The 25,783-nt window shown below is 32.6% G+C and overlaps 1 protein-coding gene across 3 annotated transcripts in view; it reads right to left on the bottom strand.

The window, feature by feature from the left end:
- Window positions 1–25,783, bottom strand: part of corin (corin, serine peptidase) — a 179,121-nt gene that overhangs the window by 152,785 nt on the left and 553 nt on the right. The window contains exon 1 of one of the 3 annotated variants that reach the window (XM_052458831.1): window positions 25,176–25,312. The exons of the other annotated variants lie outside the window; for them this stretch is intronic. The gene's annotated coding sequence lies outside the window, so the exon portion shown is untranslated. Of the gene's footprint in view, window positions 1–25,175; window positions 25,313–25,783 lie in introns of those variants that run through there. 3 annotated transcript variants of the gene reach the window in all.

The following is a 25,783-nucleotide window of genomic DNA, read 5'->3' as shown; positions in this document are numbered from 1 at the left end:
GCAGTACTATAATAGTTAGATAGGTCAGCAGTATTATAATAGTTAGATAGGTCAGCAGTATTATAATAGATAGATAGGTCAGCAGTACTATAATAGTTAGATAGGTCAGCAGTACTATAATAGATAGATAGGTCAGCAGTACTATAATAGATAGATAGGTCAGCAGTACTATAATAGTTAGATAGGTCAGCAGTACTATAATAGATAGATAGGTCAGCAGTACTATAATAGATAGATAGGTCAGCAGTATTATAATAGATAGATAGGTCAGCAGTATTATAATAGATAGATAGGTCAGCAGTACTATAATAGATAGATAGGTCAGCAGTATTATAATAGATAGATAGGTCAGCAGTATTATAATAGATAGATAGGTCAGCAGTACTATAATAGATAGATAGGTCAGCAGTATTATAATAGATAGATAGGTCAGCAGTATTATAATAGATAGATAGGTCAGCAGTACTATAATAGATAGATAGGTCAGCAGTACTATAATAGATAGATAGGTCAGCAGTACTATAATAGATAGATAGGTCAGCAGTATTATAATAGATAGATAGGTCAGCAGTACTATAATAGTTAGATAGGTCAGCAGTACTATAATAGATAGATAGGTCAGCAGTATTATAATAGATAGATAGGTCAGCAGTATTATAATAGATAGATAGGTCAGCAGTACTATAATAGATAGGTCAGCAGTACTATAATAGATAGATAGGTCAGCAGTACTATAACTAATAGTTAGATAGGTCAGCAGTACTTATAATAGTTAGATAGGTCAAAGCAGTACTATATATATAATATAGATAGGTCAGCAGTATTATAACAGATAGATAGGTCAGCAGTATTATAACAGATAGATAGGTCAGCAGTACTATAATAGTTAGATAGGTCAGCAGTACTATAATAGATAGATAGGTCAGCAGTATTATAATAGATAGATAGGTCAGCAGTATATAATAGATAGATAGGTCAAAGCAGTATTATAATAGATAGATAGTCAGCAGTACTATAATAGATAGATAGGTCAGCAGTATTATAATAGATAGATAGGTCAGCAGTACTATAACAGATAGATAGGTCAGCAGTACTATAATAGATAGATAGGTCAGCAGTATTATAATAGTTAGATAGGTCAGCAGTATTATAATAGATAGATAGGTCAGCAGTACTATAATAGTTAGATAGGTCAGCAGTACCATAATAGATAGATAGGTCAAAGCAGTATTATAATAGTTAGATAGGTCAGCAGTACTATAATAGATAGATAGGTCAGCAGTACTATAATAGATAGATAGGTCAGCAGTACTATAATAGTTAGATAGGTCAGCAGTACTATAATAGATAGATAGGTCAGCAGTATTATAATAGTTAGATAGGTCAGCAGTACTATAATAGTTAGATAGGTCAGCAGTATTATAATAGATAGATAGGTCAGCAGTACTATAATAGATAGATAGGTCAGCAGTACTATAATAGATAGATAGGTCAGCAGTACTATAATAGATAGATAGGTCAGCAGTACTATAATAGATAGATAGGTCAGCAGTATTATAATAGATAGATAGGTCAGCAGTACTATAATAGTTAGATAGGTCAGCAGTACTATAATAGATAGATAGGTCAGCAGTATTATAATAGATAGATAGGTCAGCAGTATTATAATAGATAGATAGGTCAGCAGTATTATAATAGATAGATAGGTCAGCAGTACTATAATAGTTAGATAGGTCAGCAGTACTATAACTAATAGGTTAGATAGGTCAGCAGTACTATAATAGTTAGATAGGTCAAGCAGTACTATAATAGATAGATAGGTCAGCAGTATTATAATAGATAGATAGGATTAAGAAAGTATTATAATAGATAGATAGGTCAAAGCAGTACTATAATAGTTAGATAGGAATAAAATACAATAGATAGATAGGTCAGCAGTACTATAATAGTTAGATAGGTAAACAGTATTATAATAGATAGATAGGTCAGCAGTACTATAATAGATAGATAGGTCAGCAGTATTATAATAGATAGATAGGTCAGCAGTACTATAATAGATAGATAGGTCAGCAGTACTATAATAGATAGATAGGTCAGCAGTATTATAATAGTTAGATAGGTCAGCAGTATTATAATAGATAGATAGGTCAGCAGTACTATAATAGATAGATAGGTCAGCAGTATTATAATAGTTAGATAGGTCAGCAGTATTATAATAGTTAGATAGGTCAGCAGTACTATAATAGATAGATAGGTCAGCAGTACTATAATAGATAGATAGGTCAGCAGTACTATAATAGTTAGATAGGTCAGCAGTACTATAATAGATAGATAGGTCAGCAGTATTATAATAGTTAGATAGGTCAGCAGTACTATAATAGATAGATAGGTCAGCAGTATTATAATAGATAGATAGGTCAGCAGTACTATAATAGTTAGATAGGTCAGCAGTACTATAATAGATAGATAGGTCAGCAGTACTATAATAGAGTTAGATAGGTCAGCAGTACTATAATAGATAGATAGGTCAGCAGTATATAGATAGATAGGTCAGCAGTATTATAATAGATAGATAGGTCAGCAGTACTATAATAGATAGATAGGTCAGCAGTATTATAATAGATAGATAGGTCAGCAGTATTATAATAGATAGATAGGTCAGCAGTACTATATAATAGATAGATAGGTCAGCAGTACTATAATAGATAGATAGGTCAGCAGTATTATAATAGATAGATAGGTCAGCAGTACTATAATAGATAGATAGGTCAGCAGTATTATAATAGTTAGATAGGTCAGCAGTACTATAATAGATAGATAGGTCAGCAGTATTATAATAGATAGATAGATAGGTCAGCAGTACTATAATAGATAGATAGGTCAGCAGTATTATAATAGATAGATAGGTCAGCAGTACTATAATAGATAGATAGGTCAGCAGTATTATAATAGATAGATAGGTCAACAGTATTATAATAGATAGATAGGTCAGCAGTATTATAATAGATAGATAGGTCAGCAGTACTATAACTAATAGTTAGATAGGTCAGCAGTACTATAATAGATAGATAGGTCAGCAGTACTATAATAGATAGATAGGTAGATAGGTCAGCAGTATTATAATAGTTAGATAGGTCAGCAGTACTATAATAGATAGATAGGTCAGCAGTACTATAATAGATAGATAGGTCAGCAGTACTATAGATAGAAGGTCAGAGTACTATGATAGATGAGGTCAGCAGTATTATAATAGTTAGATAGGTCAGCAGTACTATAATAGATAGATAGGTCAGCAGTACTATAATAGATAGATAGGTCAGCAGTACTATAATAGTTAGATAGGTCAGCAGTATTATAATAGATAGATATGGGTCAGCAAAGTACTATAATAGATAGATAGGTCAGCAGTATTATAATAGATAGATAGGTCAGCAGTATATAATAGATAGATAGGTCAGCAGTACTATAATAGATAGATAGGTCAGCAGTATTATAATAGATAGATAGGTCAGCAGTATTATAATAGATAGATAGGTCAGCAGTACTATAATAGATAGATAGGTCAGCAGTACTATAATAGATAGATAGGTCAGCAGTATTATAATAGATAGATAGGTCAGCAGTACTATAATAGATAGATAGGTCAGCAGTACTATAATAGATAGATAGGTCAGCAGTATTATAATAGATAGATAGGTCAGCAGTATTATAATAGTTAGATAGGTCAGCAGTACTATAATAGATAGATAGGTCAGCAGTATTATAATAGATAGATAGGTCAGCAGTATTATAATAGATAGATAGGTCAGCAGTACTATAATAGATAGATAGGTCAGCAGTACTATAATAGATAGATAGGTCAGCAGTACTATAATAGATAGATAGGTCAGCAGTACTATAACTAATAGTTAGATAGGTCAGCAGTACTAAAATAGATAGATAGGTCAGCAGTACTATAATAGATAGATAGATATAATAGATAGATAGGTCAGCAGTATTATAATAGTTAGATAGGTCAGCAGTACTATAATAGATAGATAGGTCAGCAGTACTATAATAGTTAGATAGGTCAGCAGTACTATAATAGATAGATAGGTCAGCAGTATTATAATAGATAGATAGGTCAGCAGTACTATAATAGTTAGATAGGTCAGCAGTATTATAATAGTTAGATAGGTCAGCAGTACTATAATAGTTAGATAGGTCAGCAGTACTATAATAGATAGATAGGTCAGCAGTATTATAATAGATAGATAGGTCAGCAGTATTATAATAGATAGATAGGTCAGCAGTACTATAATAGATAGATAGGTCAGCAGTATTATAATAGATAGATAGGTCAGCAGTATTATAATAGATAGATAGGTCAGCAGTACTATAATAGATAGATAGGTCAGCAGTATTATAATAGATAGATAGGTCAGCAGTATTATAATAGATAGATAGGTCAAAGCAGTACTATAATAGATAGATAGGTCAGCAGTACTATAATAGATAGATAGGTCAACAGTACTATAATAGATAGATAGGTCAGCAGTATTATAATAGATAGATAGGTCAGCAGTATTATAATAGATAGATAGGTCAGCAGTACTATAATAGTTAGATAGGTCAGCAGTACTATAATAGTTAGATAGGTCAGCAGTATTATAATAGATAGATAGGTCAGCAGTACTATAATAGATAGATAGGTCAGCAGTACTATAATAGATAGATAGGTCAGCAGTACTATAATAGTTAGATAGGTCAGCAGTATTATAATAGATAGATAGGTCAGCAGTACTATAATAGATAGATAGGTCAGCAGTACTATAATAGATAGATAGGTCAGCAGTATTATAATAGATAGATAGGTCAGCAGTACTATAATAGATAGATAGGTCAGCAGTACTATAATAGATAGATAGGTCAGCAGTACTATAATAGATAGATAGGTCAGCAGTATTATAATAGATAGATAGGTCAGCAGTACTATAATAGATAGATAGGTCAGCAGTATTATAATAGATAGATAGGTCAGCAGTACTATAATAGTTAGATAGGTCAGCAGTACTATAATAGTTAGATAGGTCAGCAGTATTATAATAGATAGATAGGTCAGCAGTACTATAATAGATAGATAGGTCAGCAGTACTATAATAGATAGATAGGTCAGCAGTACTATAATAGATAGATAGGTCAGCAGTACTATAATAGATAGATAGGTCAGCAGTACTATAATAGATAGATAGGTCAAAGCATTATATAATAGATTATAAGTAGATAGATAGGTCAGCAGTACTATAATAGTTAGATAGGTCAAAGCAGTATTATAATAGATAGATAGGTCAGCAGTACTATAATAGATAGATAGGTCAGCAGTATTATAATAGATAGATAGGTCAGCAGTATTATAATAGATAGATAGGTCAACGGTACTATAATAGATAGATAGGTCAGCAGTATTATAATAGATAGATAGGTCAGCAGTACTATAATAGATAGATAGGTCAGCAGTATTATAATAGATAGATAGGTCAGCAGTACTATAATAGATAGATAGGTCAGCAGTACTATAATAGTTAGATAGGTCAGCAGTACTATAACTAGATAGTTATAGATAGTCAGCAGTACTATAATAGATAGATAGGTCAGCAGTACTATAATAGATAGATAGGTCAGCAGTACTATAATAGATAGATAGGTCAGCAGTATTATAATAGATAGATAGGTCAGCAGTACTATAATAGATAGATAGGTCAGCAGTACTATATAATAGATAGATAGGTCAGCAGTACTATAATAGATAGATAGGTCAGCAGTACTATAATAGATAGATAGGTCAGCAGTATTATAATAGATAGATAGGTCAGGATAGGTCAGCAGTACTATAATAGATAGATAGGTCAGCAGTATTATAATAGATAGATAGGTCAGCAGTACTATAATAGATAGATAGGTCAGCAGTACTATAATAGATAGATAGGTCAGCAGTACTATAATAGATAGATAGGTCAGCAGTATTATAATAGATAGATAGGTCAGCAGTACTATAATAGATAGATAGGTCAGCAGTACTATAACTAATAGATAGATAGGTCAGTAGTACTATAACTAATAGTTAGATAGGTCAGCAGTATTATAATAGTTAGATAGGTCAGCAGTACTATAATAGTTAGATAGGTCAGCAGTACTATAATAGATAGATAGGTCAGCAGTACTATAATAGATAGATAGGTCAGCAGTATTATAATAGATAGATAGGTCAGCAGTACTATAATAGATAGATAGGTCAGCAGTACTATAATAGATAGATAGGTCAGCAGTACTATAATAGATAGATAGGTCAGCAGTATTATAATAGATAGATAGGTCAGCAGTATTATAATAGATAGATAGGTCAGCAGTACTATAATAGATAGATAGGTCAGCAGTATTATAATAGATAGATAGGTCAGCAGTACTATAATAGATAGATAGGTCAGCAGTATTATAATAGATAGATAGGTCAGCAGTACTATAATAGATAGATAGGTCAGCAGTACTATAATAGATAGATAGGTCAGCAGTATTATAATAGATAGATAGGTCAGCAGTACTATAATAGTTAGATAGGTCAGCAGTACTATAATAGATAGATAGGTCAGCAGTATTATAATAGATAGATAGGTCAGCAGTACTATAATAGATAGATAGGTCAGCAGTATTATAATAGATAGATAGGTCAGCAGTACTATAATAGATAGATAGGTCAGCAGTATTATAATAGTTAGATAGGTCAGCAGTACTATAATAGATAGATAGGTCAGCAGTACTATAATAGATAGATAGGTCAGCAGTATTATAATAGATAGATAGGTCAGCAGTACTATAATAGTTAGATAGGTCAGCAGTACTATAATAGTTAGATAGGTCAGCAGTACTATAATAGATAGATAGGTCAGCAGTATTATAATAGATAGATAGGTCAGCAGTATATAATAGTAGGTCACAGTATATAATAGATAGATAGGTCAGCAGTACTATAATAGATAGATAGGTCAGCAGTACTATAATAGATAGATAGGTCAGCAGTACTATAATAGTTAGATAGGTCAGCAGTACTATAATAGATAGATAGATAGGTCAAGTACTATAATAGTTAGATAGGTCAGCAGTACTATAATAGATAGATAGGTCAGCAGTATTATAATAGTTAGATAGGTCAGCAGTACTATAATAGATAGATAGGTCAGCAGTACTATAATAGATAGATAGGTCAGCAGTATTATAATAGATAGATAGGTCAGCAGTATTATAATAGATAGATAGGTCAGCAGTATTATAATAGATAGATAGGTCAGCAGTACTATAATAGTTAGATAGGTCAGCAGTACTATAATAGTTAGATAGGTCAGCAGTATTATAATAGATAGATAGGTCAGCAGTACTATAATAGATAGATAGGTCAGCAGTACTATAATAGTTAGATAGGTCAGCAGTACTATAATAGATAGATAGGTCAGCAGTACTATAATAGATAGATAGGTCAAAGCAGTATTATAATAGATAGATAGGTCAGCAGTACTATAATAGATAGATAGGTCAGCAGTATTATAATAGATAGATAGGTCAGCAGTATTATAATAGATAGATAGGTCAGCAGTACTATAATAGATAGATAGGTCAGCAGTACTATAATAGATAGATAGGTCAGCAGTACTATAATAGATAGATAGGTCAGCAGTACTATAATAGATAGATAGGTCAGCAGTACTATAATAGATAGATAGGTCAGCAGTACTATAATAGATAGATAGGTCAGCAGTATTATAATAGATAGATAGGTCAGCAGTATTATAATAGATAGATAGGTCAGCAGTATTATAATAGATAGATAGGTCAGCAGTATTATAATAGATAGATAGGTCAGCAGTACTATAATAGATAGATAGGTCAGCAGTATTATAATAGATAGATAGGTCAACAGTATATAATAGATAGATAGGTCAGCAGTACTATAATAGATAGATAGGTCAGCAGTACTATAATAGTTAGATAGGTCAGCAGTACTATAATAGATAGATAGGTCAGCAGTACTATAATAGATAGATAGGTCAGCAGTATTATAATAGATAGATAGGTCAGCAGTATAAATAGTTAGATAGGTCAGTACTATAATAGATAGATAGGTCAGCAGTACTATAATAGATAGATAGGTCAGCAGTATTATAATAGATAGATAGGTCAGCAGTACTATAATAGTTAGATAGGTCAGCAGTATATAATAGTTAGATAGGTCAGCAGTACTATATAATAGATAGATAGATCAGCAGTACTATAATAGATAGATAGGTCAGCAGTACTATAATAGTTAGATAGGTCAGCAGTATTATAATAGATAGATAGGTCAGCAGTATTATAATAGATAGATAGGTCAGCAGTACTATAATAGATAGATAGGTCAGCAGTATTATAATAGATAGATAGGTCAGCAGTATTATAATAGATAGATAGGTCAGCAGTACTATAATAGATAGATAGGTCAGCAGTACTATAATAGATAGATAGGTCAGCAGTATTATAATAGATAGATAGGTCAGCAGTACTATAATAGATAGATAGGTCAGCAGTATTATAATAGATAGATAGGTCAGCAGTATTATAATAGATAGATAGGTCAGCAGTACTAATAGTTAGATAATAGATAGATAGGTCAGCAGTATTATAATAGATAGATAGGTCAGCAGTATTATAATAGATAGATAGGTCAGCAGTACTATAATAGATAGATAGGTCAGCAGTACTATAATAGATAGATAGGTCAGCAGTACTATAATAGATAGATAGGTCAGCAGTACTATAACTAATAGTTAGATAGGTCAGCAGTACTATAATAGAGTTAGATAGGTCAACAGTACTATAATAGATAGATAGGTCAACAGTATAAATAGATAGATAGGTCAGCAGTATTATAATAGATAGATAGGTCAGCAGTATTATAATAGTTAGATAGGTCAGCAGTACTATAATAGTTAGATAGGTCAGCAGTACTATAATAGATAGATAGGTCAGCAGTACTATAATAGATAGATAGGTCAGCAGTACTATAATAGATAGATAGGTCAGCAGTACTATAATAGTTAGATAGGTCAGCAGTACTATAATAGTTAGATAGGTCAGCAGTACTATAATAGTTAGATAGGTCAGCAGTACTATAATAGATAGATAGGTCAGCAGTATTATAATAGATAGATAGGTCAGCAGTACTATAATAGATAGATAGGTCAGCAGTACTATAATAGTTAGATAGGTCAGCAGTACTATAATAGTTAGATAGGTCAGCAGTATTATAATAGATAGATAGGTCAGCAGTACTATAATAGTTAGATAGGTCAGCAGTATTATAATAGATAGATAGGTCAGCAGTATTATAATAGATAGATAGGTCAGCAGTACTATAATAGATAGATAGGTCAGCAGTATTATAATAGATAGATAGGTCAGCAGTACTATAACTAGTAGTTAGATAGGTCAGCAGTATTATAATAGATAGATAGGTCAGCAGTATTATAATAGATAGATAGGTCAGCAGTACTATAATAGTTAGATAGGTCAGCAGTACTATAATAGTTAGATAGGTCAGCAGTATTATAATAGATAGATAGGTCAGCAGTACTATAATAGTTAGATAGGTCAGCAGTACTATAATAGATAGATAGGTCAGCAGTACTATAATAGTTAGATAGGTCAACAGTATTATAATAGATAGATAGGTCAGCAGTACTATAATAGATAGATAGGTCAGCAGTATTATAATAGTTAGATAGGTCAGCAGTATTATAATAGATAGATAGGTCAGCAGTACTATAATAGTTAGATAGGTCAGCAGTACTATAATAGATAGATAGGTCAGCAGTATTATAATAGATAGATAGGTCAGCAGTATTATAATAGATAGATAGGTCAGCAGTACTATAACTAGTAGTTAGATAGGTCAGCAGTATTATAATAGATAGATAGGTCAGCAGTACTATAATAGTTAGATAGGTCAGCAGTACTATAATAGTTAGATAGGTCAGCAGTATTATAATAGATAGATAGGTCAGCAGTACTATAATAGATAGATAGGTCAGCAGTACTATAATAGATAGATAGGTCAGCAGTACTATAATAGATAGATAGGTCAGCAGTACTATAATAGATAGATAGGTCAGCAGTACTATAATAGATAGATAGGTCAGCAGTACTATAATAGATAGATAGGTCAGCAGTACTATAATAGATAGATAGGTCAGCAGTACTATAATAGTTAGATAGGTCAGCAGTACTATAATAGATAGATAGGTCAGCAGTACTATAATAGATAGATAGGTCAGCAGTATTATAATAGATAGATAGGTCAGCAGTACTATAATAGATAGATAGGTCAGCAGTACTATAATAGATAGATAGGTCAGCAGTATTATAATAGATAGATAGGTCAGCAGTAGTTAGATAGGTCAGCAGTACTATAATAGTTAGATAGGTCAGCAGTATTATAATAGATAGATAGGTCAGCAGTACTATAATAGATAGATAGGTCAGCAGTACTATAATAGATAGATAGGTCAGCAGTACTATAATAGATAGATAGGTCAGCAGTATTATAATAGATAGATAGGTCAGCAGTACTATAATAGATAGATAGGTCAGCAGTACTATAATAGATAGATAGGTCAGCAGTATTATAATAGTTAGATAGGTCAGCAGTACTATAATAGATAGATAGGTCAGCAGTATTATAATAGATAGATAGGTCAGCAGTATTATAATAGATAGATAGGTCAGCAGTACTATAATAGATAGATAGGTCAGCAGTATTATAATAGATAGATAGGTCAAAGCAGTATTATAATAGATAGATAGGTCAACAGTACTATAATAGATAGATAGGTCAGCAGTACTATAATAGATAGATAGGTCAGCAGTACTATAATAGATAGATAGGTCAGCAGTACTATAATAGATAGATAGGTCAGCAGTACTATAATAGATAGATAGGTCAGCAGTACTATAATAGATAGATAGGTCAGCAGTATTATAATAGATAGATAGGTCAGCAGTACTATAATAGATAGATAGGTCAGCAGTACTATAATAGATAGATAGGTCAGCAGTACATAATAGATAGTAGGTCAGCAGTATAATAGATAGATAGGTCAGCAGTACTATAATAGATAGATAGGTCAGCAGTATTATAATAGATAGATAGGTCAGCAGTACTATAATAGATAGATAGGTCAGCAGTATTATAATAGATAGATAGGTCAGCAGTACTATAATAGATAGATAGGTCAGCAGTACTATAATAGATAGATAGGTCAACAGTACTATAATAGATAGATAGGTCAGCAGTACTATAATAGATAGATAGGTCAGCAGTACTATAATAGATAGATAGGTCAGCAGTACTATAATAGATAGATAGGTCAGCAGTACTATAATAGATAGATAGGTCAGCAGTACTATAATAGATAGATAGGTCAGCAGTATTATAATAGTTAGATAGGTCAGCAGTACTATAATAGATAGATAGGTCAGCAGTACTATAATAGATAGATAGGTCAGCAGTATTATAATAGATAGATAGGTCAGCAGTATTATAATAGATAGATAGGTCAGTACTATAATAGATAGATAGGTCAGCAGTACTATAATAGTTAGATAGGTCAGCAGTACTATAATAGATAGATAGGTCAGCAGTACTATAATAGATAGATAGGTCAGCAGTATTATAATAGGATAGGTCAGCAGTATTATAATAGTTAGATAGGTCAGCAGTATTATAATAGTTAGATAGGTCAGCAGTACTATAATAGATAGATAGGTCAGCAGTATTATAATAGATAGATAGGTCAGCAGTACTATAACTAATAGGTCAGCAGTACTGATAGATAGGTCAGCAGTATTATAATAGATAGATAGGTCAGCAGTATTATAATAGATAGATAGGTCAGCAGTATTATAATAGATAGATAGGTCAGCAGTATTATAATAGTTAGATAGGTCAGCAGTACTATAATAGATAGATAGGTCAGCAGTACTATAATAGATAGATAGGTCAGCAGTACTATAATAGTTAGATAGGTCAGCAGTACTATAATAGATAGATAGGTCAGCAGTACTATAATAGTAGATAGGTAGCAGTACTAAATAGATAGATAGGTCAGCAGTACTATAACTAATAGTTAGATAGGTCAGCAGTACTATAATAGATAGATAGGTCAGAGTAGTTAGATAGGTCAGCAGTACTATAATAGTTAGATAGGTCAGCAGTATTATAATAGATAGATAGGTCAGCAGTACTATAATAGTTAGATAGGTCAGCAGTATTATAATAGTTAGATAGGTCAGCAGTACTATAATAGATAGATAGGTCAGCAGTACTATAATAGATAGATAGGTCAGCAGTATTATAATAGATAGATAGGTCAGCAGTATTATAATAGATAGATAGGTCAGCAGTACTATAATAGTTAGATAGGTCAGCAGTATTATAATAGATAGATAGGTCAGCAGTATTATAATAGATAGATAGGTCAGCAGTATTATAATAGTTAGATAGATATAATAGATAGATAGGTCAGCAGTATTATAATAGATAGATAGGTCAGCAGTACTATAATAGTTAGATAGGTCAGCAGTACTATAATAGATAGATAGGTCATAGTATATAATAGATAGATAGGTCAGCAGTATTATAATAGTTAGATAGGTCAGCAGTATTATAATAGTTAGATAGGTCAGCAGTATTATAATAGTTAGATAGGTCAGCAGTATTATAATAGATAGATAGGTCAGTACTATAATAGATAGATAGGTCAGCAGTACTATAATAGTTAGATAGGTCAGCAGTATTATAATAGTTAGATAGGTCAGCAGTACTATAATAGATAGATAGGTCAGCAGTATTATAATAGTTAGATAGGTCAGCAGTATTATAATAGATAGATAGGTCAGCAGTACTATAATAGATAGATAGGTCAGCAGTACTATAATAGATAGATAGGTCAGCAGTACTATAATAGATAGATAGGTCAGCAGTACTATAATAGATAGATAGGTCAGCAGTATTATAATAGTTAGATAGGTCAGCAGTACTATAATAGTTAGATAGGTCAGCAGTACTATAATAGTTAGATAGGTCAGCAGTACTATAATAGATAGATAGGTCAGCAGTACTATAATAGATAGATAGGTCAGCAGTACTATAATAGATAGATAGGTCAGCAGTATTATAGTTAGATAGGTCAGCAGTATTATAATAGATAGATAGGTCAGCAGTACTATAATAGTTAGATAGGTCAGCAGTATATAATAGATAGAAGGTCAGCAGTACTATAATAGTTAGATAGGTCAGCAGTACTATAATAGATAGATAGGTCAGCAGTATTATAATAGATAGATAGGTCAGCAGTATTATAATAGATAGATAGGTCAGCAGTACTATAATAGTTAGATAGGTCAGCAGTATTATAATAGATAGATAGGTCAGCAGTACTATAATAGTTAGATAGGTCAGCAGTACTATAATAGATAGATAGGTCAGCAGTACTATAATAGATAGATAGGTCAGCAATAGTTAGATAGGTCAGCAGTATTATAATAGATAGAGTAATAGATAGATAGGTCAGCAGTACTATAATAGTTAGATAGGTCAGCAGTATTATAATAGATAGATAGGTCAGCAGTACTATAATAGATAGATAGGTCAGCAGTACTATAATAGATAGATAGGTCAGCAGTATTATAATAGATAGATAGGTCAGCAGTACTATAATAGTAGATAGGTCAGCAGTATTATAATAGATAGATAGGTCAGCAGTACTATAATAGATAGATAGGTCAGCAGTACTTATAATAGTTAGATAGACTGCTGACCTATCTAACTATTAGGTCAGTACTATAATAATGATGCTGACCTATCTAACTATTAGTTAGTACTGCTGACCTATCTATCTATTATTAGTATCTATAATAGTTAGATAGGTCAGCAGTACTATAATAGTTAGATAGGTCAGCAGTATATAATAGATAGATAGGTCAGCAGTATTATAATAGTTAGATAGGTCAGCAGTATTATAATAGATAGATAGGTCAGCAGTACTATAATAGATAGATAGGTCAGCAGTACTATAATAGTTAGATAGGTCAGCAGTAGCAGTATTATAAATAGATAGATAGGTCAGCAGTACTATAATAGATAGATAGGTCAGCAGTACTATAATAGTTAGATAGGTCAGCAGTACTATAATAGATAGATAGGTCAGCAGTATTATAATAGATAGATAGGTCAGCAGTACTATAATAGATAGATAGGTCAGCAGTATTATAATAGATAGATAGGTCAGCAGTACTATAATAGATAGATAGGTCAGCAGTATTATAATAGTCAGATAGTCAGCAGTACTATAATAGATAGATAGGTCAGCAGTATTATAATAGTTAGATAGGTCAGCAGTACTATAATAGTTAGATAGGTCAGCAGTACTATAATAGATAGATAGGTCAGCAGTACTATAATAGATAGATAGGTCAGCAGTACTATAATAGATAGATAGGTCAGCAGTACTATAATAGATAGATAGGTCAGCAGTACTATAATAGATAGATAGGTCAGCAGTACTATAATAGTTAGATAGGTCAGCAACTATTATATAATAGATAGATAGGTCAGCAGTATATAATAGATAGATAGGTCAGCAGTATTATAATAGTTAGATAGGTCAGCAGTACTATAATAGTTAGATAGGTCAGCAGTACTATAATAGATAGATAGGTCAGCAGTACTATAATAGATAGATAGGTCAGCAGTACTATAATAGATAGATAGGTCAGCAGTACTATAATAGATAGATAGAGCAGTACTATAATAGATAGATAGGTCAGCAGTACTATAATAGATAGATAGGTCAGCAGTACTATAATATAGATAGGTCAGCAGTACTATAATAGATAGATAGGTCAGCAGTACTATAATAGATAATAGTTAGATAGAGGTCAGCAGTACTATAATAGATAGATAGGTCAGCAGTACTATAATAGATAGATAGGTCAGCAGTACTATAATAGTTAGATAGGTCAGCAGTACTATAATAGATAGATAGGTCAGCAGTACTATAATAGATAGATAGGTCAGCAGTACTATAATAGTTAGATAGGTCAGCAGTACTATAATAGATAGATAGGTCAGCAGTACTATAATAGATAGATAGGTCAGCAGTATTATAATAGTTAGATAGGTCAGCAGTACTATAATAGATAGATAGGTCAGCAGTATATAATAGATAGTTCAGAGTACTATAATAGATAGATAGGTCAGCAGTACTATAATAGTTAGATAGGTCAGCAGTATTATAATAGTTAGATAGGTCAGCAGTATTATAATAGTTAGATAGGTCAGCAGTATATAACTAATAGTTAGATAGGTCAGCAGTACTATAATAGTTAGATAGGTCAGCAGTACTATAATAGATAGATAGGTCAGCAGTATTATAATAGATAGATAGGTCAGAGTACTATAATAGGTAGGTCAGCAGTATTATAATAGTTAGATAGGTCAGCAGTATTATAATAGTTAGATAGGTCAGCAGTATTATAATAGATAGATAGGTCAGCAGTATTATAATAGATAGATAGGTCAGCAGTATTATAATAGATAGATAGGTCAGCAGTACTATAATAGTTAGATAGGTCAGCAGTATTATAATAGTTAGATAGGTCAGCAGTATTATAATAGATAGATAGGTCAGCAGTACTATAATAGTTAGATAGGTCAGCAGTACTATAATAGTTAGATAGGTCAGCAGTACTATAATAGATAGATAGGTCAGCAGTACTATAATAGTTAGATAGGTCAGCAGTACTATAATAGATAGATAGGTCAGCAGTACTATAATAGTTAGATAGGTCAGCAGTATTATAATAGTTAGATAGGTCAGCAGTACTATAATAGATAGATAGGTCAGCAGTACTATAATAGTTAGATAGGTCAGCAGTACTATAATAGTTAGATAGGTCAGCAGTACTATAATAGATAGATAGGTCAGCAGTACTATAATAGATAGATAGGTCAGCAGTATTATAATAGTTAGATAGGTCAGCAGTACTATAATAGATAGATAGGTCAGCAGTATTATAATAGTTAGATAGGTCAGCAGTACTATAATAGTTAGATAGGTCAGCAGTACTATAATAGATAGATAGGTCAGCAGTATTATAATAGTTAGATAGGTCAGCAGTACTATAATAGTTAGATAGGTCAGCAGTATTATAATAGATAGATAGGTCAGCAGTACTATAATAGATAGATAGGTCAGCAGTACTATAATAGTTAGATAGGTCAGCAGTACTATAATAGATAGATAGGTCAGCAGTACTATAATAGATAGATAGGTCAGCAGTACTATAATAGTTAGATAGGTCAGCAGTATTATAATAGATAGATAGGTCAGCAGTATTATAATAGATAGATAGGTCAGCAGTACTATAATAGTTAGATAGGTCAGCAGTATTATAATAGTTAGATAGGTCAGCAGTATATAATAGTTAGATAGGTCAGCAGTACTATAATAGATAGATAGGTCAGCAGTATTATAATAGATAGATAGGTCAGTACTATAATAGATAGATAGGTCAGCAGTATTATAATAGATAGATAGGTCAGCAGTACTATAATAGTTAGATAGGTCAGCAGTATTATAATAGATAGATAGGTCAGCAGTACTATAATAGTTAGATAGGTCAGCAGTATTATAATAATAGTTAGATAGGTCAGCAGTACTATAATAGATAGATAGGTCAGAGTATAGATCAGCAGTATTATAATAGATAGATAGGTCAGCAGTATTATAATAGTTAGATAGGTCAGCAGTACTATAATAGATAGATAGGTCAGCAGTACTATAATAGTTAGATAGGTCAGCAGTACTATAACTAATAGTTAGATAGGTCAGCAGTATTATAATAGTTAGATAGGTCAGCAGTACTATAATAGTTAGATAGGTCAGCAGTATTATAATAGTTAGATAGGTCAGCAGTACTATAATAGTTAGATAGGTCAGCAGTACTATAATAGTTAGATAGGTCAGCAGTACTATAATAGTTAGATAGGTCAGCAGTATTATAATAGTTAGATAGGTCAGCAGTATTATAATAGTTAGATAGGTCAGCAGTACTATAATAGTTAGATAGGTCAGCAGTATTATAATAGTTAGATAGGTCAGCAGTATTATAATAGTTAGATAGGTCAGCAGTACTATAATAGATAGATAGGTCAGCAGTATTATAATAGATAGATAGGTCAGCAGTACTATAATAGTTAGATAGGTCAGCAGTACTATAATAGATAGATAGGTCAGCAGTACTTATAATAGTTAGATAGGTCAGCAGTATTATAATAGTTAGATAGGTCAGCAGTATAGGTCAGCATATTATAATAGATAGATAGGTCAGCAGTATTATAATAGTTAGATAGGTCAGCAGTACTATAATAGTTAGATAGGTCAGCAGTATTATAATAGTTAGATAGGTCAGCAGTACTATAATAGTTAGATAGGTCAGCAGTACTATAATAGTTAGATAGGTCAGCAGTACTATAATAGATAGATAGGTCAGCAGTACTATAATAGTTAGATAGGTCAGCAGTACTATAATAGATAGATAGGTCAGCAGTACTATAATAGTTAGATAGGTCAGCAGTACTATAATAGTTAGATAGGTCAGCAGTACTATAATAGTTAGATAGGTCAGCAGTACTATAATAGATAGATAGGTCAGCAGTACTATAATAGTTAGATAGGTCAGCAGTACTATAATAGTTAGATAGGTCAGCAGTACTATAATAGTTAGATAGGTCAGCAGTACTATAATAGATAGATAGGTCAGCAGTACTATAATAGATAGATAGGTCAGCAGTACTATAATAGATAGATAGGTCAGCAGTACTATAATAGATAGATAGGTCAGCAGTACTATAATAGATAGATAGGTCAGCAGTATTATAATAGATAGATAGGTCAGCAGTACTATAATAGATAGATAGGTCAGCAGTACTATAATAGTTAGATAGGTCAGCAGTATATAATTAGATAGGTCAGCAGTACTATAATAGTTAGATAGGTCAGCAGTACTATAATAGATAGATAGGTCAGCAGTACTATAATAGATAGATAGGTCAGCAGTACTATAATAGATAGATAGGTCAGCAGTACTATAATAGATAGATAGGTCAGCAGTACTATAATAATAGATAGATAGGTCAGCAGTACTATAATAGATAGATAGGTCAGCAGTACTATAATAGTAGATAGGTCAGCAGTACTATAATAGATAGATAGGTCAGCAGTACTATAATAGTTAGATAGGTCAGCAGTACTATAATAGATAGATAGGTCAGCAGTACTATAATAGTTAGATAGGTCAGCAGTATTATAATAGTTAGATAGGTCAAGTATTATAATAGATAGATAGGTCAGCAGTACTATAATAGATAGATAGGTCAGCAGTATTATAATAGTTAGATAGGTCAGCAGTACTATAATAGTTAGATAGGTCAGCAGTACTATAATAGTTAGATAGGTCAGTACTATAATAGATAGATAGGTCAGCAGTATTATAATAGATAGATAGGTCAGCAGTACTATAATAGTTAGATAGGTCAGCAGTATTATAATAGTTAGATAGGTCAGCAGTATTATAATAGTTAGATAGGTCAGCAGTATTATAATAGATAGATAGGTCAGCAGTACTATAATAGTTAGATAGGTCAGATAGATAGGTCAGTACTATAATAGTTAGATAGGTCAGCAGTACTATAATAGTTAGATAGGTCAGCAGTACTATAATAGATATAGGTCAGCAGTATTATAATAGATAGATAGGTCAGCAGTATTATAATAGTTAGATAGGTCAGCAGTACTATAATAGATAGATAGGTCAGCAGTACTATAATAGTTAGATAGGTCAGCAGTACTATAATAGATAGATAGGTCAGCAGTACTATAATAGATAGATAGGTCAGCAGTACTATAATAGATAGATAGGTCAGCAGTACTATAATAGATAGATAGGTCAGCAGTACTATAATAGTTAGATAGGTCAACAGTACTATAGTAGTTAGATAGGTCAGCAGTATTATAATAGATAGATAGGTCAGCAGTACTATAACTAGTAGTTAGATAGGTCAGCAGTACTATAATAGATAGATAGGTCAGCAGTACTATAATAGATAGATAGGTCAGCAGTACTATAATAGATAGATAGGTCAGCAGTACTATAATAGATAGATAGGTCAGCAGTACTATAATAGATAGATAGGTCAGCAGTACTATAATAGATAGATAGGTCAGCAGTATTATAATAGATAGATAGGTCAGCAGTACTATAATAGTTAGATAGGTCAGCAGTACTATAATAGATAGATAGGTCAGCAGTACTATAATAGATAGATAGGTCAGCAGTACTATAATAGATAGATAGGTCAGCAGTACTATAATAGATAGATAGGTCAGCAGTACTATAATAGATAGATAGGTCAGCAGTACTATAATAGATAGATAGGTCAGCAGTACTATAATAGATAGATAGGTCAGCAGTACTATAACTAATAGTTAGATAGGTCAGCAGTACTATAATAGATAGATAGGTCAGCAGTACTATAACTAATAGTTAGATAGGTCAGCAGTACTATAATAGATAGATAGGTCAGCAGTACTATAATAGTTAGATAGGTCAGCAGTATTATAATAGATAGATAGGTCAGCAGTACTATAATAGTTAGATAGGTCAGCAGTACTATAATAGATAGATAGGTCAGCAGTATTATAATAGTTAGATAGGTCAGCAGTACTATAATAGATAGATAGGTCAGCAGTACTATAATAGTTAGATAGGTCAGCAGTATTATAATAGTTAGATAGGTCAGCAGTATTATAATAGATAGATAGGTCAGCAGTACTATAATAGATAGATAGGTCAGCAGTATATATAATAGATAGATAGGTCAGCAGTACTATAATAGATAGATAGGTCAGCAGTACTATAATAGTTAGATAGGTCAGCAGTACTATAATAGATAGATAGGTCAGCAGTATTATAATAGATAGATAGGTCAGAGTACTATAATAGTTAGATAGGTCAGCAGTATTATAATAGTTAGATAGGTCAGCAGTATTATAATAGTTAGATAGGTCAGCAGTATTATAATAGATAGATAGGTCAGCAGTACTATAACTAGTAGTTAGATAGGTCAGCAGTATTATAATAGATAGATAGGTCAGCAGTACTATAATAGTTAGATAGGTCAGCAGTACTATAATAGTTAGATAGGTCAGCAGTATTATAATAGTTAGATAGGTCAGCAGTACTATAATAGTTAGATAGGTCAGCAGTACTATAATAGATAGATAGGTCAGCAGTATTATAATAGTTAGATAGGTCAGCAGTACTATAATAGTTAGATAGGTCAGCAGTACTATAATAGTTAGATAGGTCAGCAGTACTATAATAGATAGATAGGTCAGCAGTATTATAATAGATAGATAGGTCAGCAGTACTATAATAGATAGATAGGTCAGCAGTACTATAATAGATAGATAGGTCAGCAGTATTATAATAGTTAGATAGGTCAGCAGTATTATAATAGTTAGATAGGTCAGCAGTACTATAATAGATAGATAGGTCAGCAGTACTATAATAGATAGATAGGTCAGCAGTACTATAATAGATAGATAGGTCAGCAGTACTATAATAGTTAGATAGGTCAGGTTAGATAGGTCAGCAGTATTATAATAGATAGATAGGTCAGCAGTACTTATAATAGTTAGATAGGTCAGCAGTACTATAATAGATAGATAGGTCAGCAGTACTATAATAGTTAGATAGGTCAGCAGTATTATAATAGATAGATAGGTCAGCAGTACTATAATAGTTAGATAGGTCAGCAGTACTATAATAGAGTTAGATAGGTCAGCAGTACTATAATAGTTAGATAGGTCAGCAGTACTATAATAGTTAGATAGGTCAGCAGTATTATAATAGATAGATAGGTCAGCAGTACTATAATAGATAGATAGGTCAGCAGTACTATAATAGTTAGATAGGTCAGCAGTATTATAATAGATAGATAGGTCAGCAGTACTATAATAGATAGATAGGTCAGCAGTACTATAATAGTTAGATAGGTCAGCAGTACTATAATAGATAGATAGGTCAGCAGTACTATAATAGATAGATAGGTCAGCAGTACTATAATAGATAGATAGGTCAGCAGTACTATAATAGTTAGATAGGTCAGCAGTACTATAATAGATAGATAGGATAGGTCAGCAGTACTATAATAGATAGATAGGTCAGCAGTACTATAATAGATAGATAGGTCAGCAGTACTATAATAGATAGATAGGTCAGCAGTACTATAATAGATAGATAGGTCAGCAGTACTATAATAGATAGATAGGTCAGCAGTATTATAATAGTTAGATAGGTCAGCAGTATTATAATAGTTAGATAGGTCAGCAGTACTATAATAGATAGATAGGTCAGCAGTACTATAATAGATAGATAGGTCAGCAGTACTATAATAGTTAGATAGGTCAGCAGTACTATAATAGATAGATAGGTCAGCAGTACTATAATAGATAGATAGGTCAGCAGTATTATAATAGTTAGATAGGTCAGCAGTACTATAATAGATAGATAGGTCAGCAGTATTATAATAGTTAGATAGGTCAGCAGTATTATAATAGTTAGATAGGTCAGCAGTACTATAATAGTTAGATAGGTCAGCAGTATTATAATAGATAGATAGGTCAGCAGTACTATAATAGTTAGATAGGTCAGCAGTATTATAATAGTTAGATAGGTCAGCAGTACTATAATAGATAGATAGGTCAGCAGTATTATAATAGATAGATAGGTCAGCAGTACTATAATAGTTAGATAGGTCAGCAGTATTATAATAGATAGATAATAGATAGATAGGTCAGCAGTATTATAATAGATAGATAGGTCAGCAGTACTATAACTAGTTAGATAGGTCAGCAGTACTATAATAGATAGATAGGTCAGCAGTACTATAATAGATAGATAGGTCAGCAGTATTATAATAGTTAGATAGGTCAGCAGTACTATAATAGTTAGATAGGTCAGCAGTACTATAATAGATAGATAGGTCAGCAGTATTATAATAGTTAGATAGGTCAGCAGTACTATAATAGATAGATAGGTCAGCAGTACTATAATAGTAGATAGGTCAGCAGTATATAATAGATAGATAGGTCAGCAGTACTATAATAGATAGATAGGTCAGCAGTACTATAATAGATAGATAGGTCAGCAGTATTATAATAGATAGATAGGTCATATTATAATAGATAGATAGGTCAGCAGTACTATAATAGATAGATAGGTCAGCAGTACTATAATAGATAGATAGGTCAGCAGTATTATAATAGTTAGATAGGTCAGCAGTACTATAATAGATAGATAGGTCAGCAGTACTATAATAGATAGATAGGTCAGCAGTACTATAATAGATAGATAGGTCAGCAGTATTATAATAGATAGATAGGTCAGCAGTACTATAATAGATAGATAGGTCAGCAGTACTATAATAGATAGATAGGTCAGCAGTACTATAATAGATAGATAGGTCAGCAGTACTATAATAGATAGATAGGTCAGCAGTACTATAATAGATAGATAGGTCAGCAGTACTATAATAGATAGATAGGTCAGCAGTACTATAATAGATAGATAGGTCAGCAGTATTATAATAGTTAGATAGGTCAGCAGTACTATAATAGATAGATAGGTCAGCAGTACTATAATAGATAGATAGGTCAGCAGTACTATAATAGATAGATAGGTCAGCAGTACTATAATAGATAGATAGGTCAGCAGTACTATAATAGATAGATAGGTCAGCAGTACTATAATAGATAGATAGGTCAGCAGTACTATAATAGATAGATAGGTCAGCAGTATTATAATAGATAGATAGGTCAGCAGTATTATAATAGATAGATAGGTCAGCAGTACTATAACTAATAGTTAGATAGGTCAGCAGTACTATAATAGATAGATAGGTCAGCAGTACTATAATAGATAGATAGGTCAGCAGTATTATAATAGATAGATAGGTCAGCAGTACTATAATAGATAGATAGGTCAGCAGTACTATAATAGATAGATAGGTCAGCAGTACTATAATAGTTAGATAGGTCAGCAGTACTATAATAGATAGATAGGTCAGCAGTACTATAATAGATAGATAGGTCAGCAGTACTATAATAGATAGATAGGTCAGCAGTACTATAATAGTTAGATAGGTCAGCAGTACTATAATAGATAGATAGGTCAGCAGTACTATAATAGATAGATAGGTCAGCAGTACTATAATAGTTAGATAGGTCAGCAGTACTATAATAGATAGATAGGTCAGCAGTACTATAATAGTTAGATAGGTCAGCAGTACTATAATAGATAGATAGGTCAGCAGTACTATAATAGTTAGATAGGTCAGCAGTACTATAATAGATAGATAGGTCAGCAGTACTATAATAGTTAGATAGGTCAGCAGTACTATAATAGATAGATAGGTCAGCAGTACTATAATAGATAGATAGGTCAGCAGTACTATAATAGATAGATAGGTCAGCAGTACTATAATAGATAGATAGGTCAGCAGTACTATAATAGATAGATAGGTCAGCAGTACTATAATAGATAGATAGGTCAGCAGTATTATAATAGATAGATAGGTCAGCAGTACTATAATAGATAGATAGGTCAGCAGTACTATAATAGATAGATAGGTCAGCAGTACTATAATAGATAGATAGGTCAGCAGTACTATAATAGATAGATAGGTCAGCAGTATTATAATAGATAGATAGGTCAGCAGTACTATAATAGATAGATAGGTCAGCAGTACTATAATAGATAGATAGGTCAGCAGTACTATAATAGATAGATAGGTCAGCAGTACTATAATAGTTAGATAGGTCAGCAGTACTATAATAGATAGATAGGTCAGCAGTACTATAATAGATAGATAGGTCAGCAGTATTATAATAGTTAGATAGGTCAGCAGTATTATAATAGATAGATAGGTCAGCAGTACTATAATAGATAGATAGGTCAGCAGTACTATAATAGATAGATAGGTCAGCAGTACTATAATAGATAGATAGGTCAGCAGTAGATAGATAGGTCAGCAGTACTATAATAGATAGATAGGTCAGCAGTACTATAATAGATAGATAGGTCAGCAGTACTATAATAGTAGATAGGTCATAATAATAGTAGATAGGTCAGCAGTACTATAATAGATAGATAGGTCAGCAGTACTATAATAGTTAGATAGGTCAGCAGTACTATAATAGATAGATAGGTCAGCAGTATTATAATAGATAGATAGGTCAGCAGTACTATAATAGATAGATAGGTCAGCAGTACTATAATAGTTAGATAGGTCAGCAGTACTATAATAGTTAGATAGGTCAGCAGTACTATAATAGATAGATAGGTCAGCAGTATTATAATAGTTAGATAGGTCAGCAGTACTATAATAGATAGATAGGTCAGCAGTATTATAATAGTTAGATAGGTCAGCAGTACTATAATAGTTAGATAGGTCAGCAGTATTATAATAGTTAGATAGGTCAGCAGTACTATAATAGTTAGATAGGTCAGCAGTACTATAATAGTTAGATAGGTCAGCAGTACTATAATAGTTAGATAGGTCAGCAGTACTATAATAGTTAGATAGGTCAGCAGTACTATAATAGATAGATAGGTCAGCAGTACTATAATAGATAGATAGGTCAGCAGTACTATAACTAATAGTTAGACAGGTCACCAGTACTATAATTAATAGTTAGATAGGTGTCCCAGAGTTAATCCATACCTCTAGCCTAGTTGGTTGTTAGAAGAGACTTTCAGTCGTTCGTCTCAAAACTCACAATAATGACTTTACCAGGAGTGGGAGACACAGGACATTACCGCTTCTAGGTTTTGGCGACAAATGACAGACAAACTATTTATCTAGATCTTCTCTCTACAAGGTCCTAGTGCATAACAGTGCGCAAAGATAAAGCCGTCCGTCTTTTCCCGAAAATAAATGAATATAGAATAGTTATTCACTCCTACTAGCGCGTCATCAATTAGCTCACCACTTCACATATGCTAAAAACTGTCACCTCTTCTGTTCACATTGGACTGGCCGTTCCAGAGTTGACAATTTCGCTCTGACCCAAGTGGATGTAACGGAAAAAAACCGGAATATAATACTCTGGTGGTCGGGGGAATCCTTTCCTTACAGGTAAATTACGAGGGGGATGAGGTCTCCGGTGCCCGTTTTTTCCACTAACGGAAGCAGCACTAGGACTACGCGTCATCTCCAGCCCCTATGTGTGTGTGTGTGTGTGTGTGTGTGTGTTTGTGTGTGTGTGTGTGTGTGGAGGGGGAGAGGGGGGTATTTTTATCCGCGAGGTATTTTTCGCTTCAGACTTTCCGTTCAGCCAGCCGCACAGCCGCGTGCCCCCGGTGCAGGGCGAGGGAATCTGAACTCTCCACTCAAGAGAAAGACGGTTATTTTTAGAGAGAGGGAGAGATAAAGTGTGACTGTGTTTCTGTCTCCCACACATTGAAACGCGACGTGCCCGGTGCATCGCTCGAGGAGAAGGGGAGACGGTTTCACACCTCGTGCGCTTTAAATAGGAGCCGCGCAGCTGGCGCACGTACCTGCGGGCCAGTTAACCGATCAGACCGGAAGAGATCC

This window comes from Oncorhynchus keta, chromosome 13 (assembly GCF_023373465.1).
Source record: "Oncorhynchus keta strain PuntledgeMale-10-30-2019 chromosome 13, Oket_V2, whole genome shotgun sequence".
NCBI lineage: Eukaryota > Metazoa > Chordata > Actinopteri > Salmoniformes > Salmonidae > Oncorhynchus > Oncorhynchus keta.
The sequence above is the reverse complement of the archived record's forward strand: the minus strand, read 5'-3'. Positions and strand labels throughout refer to the sequence as shown.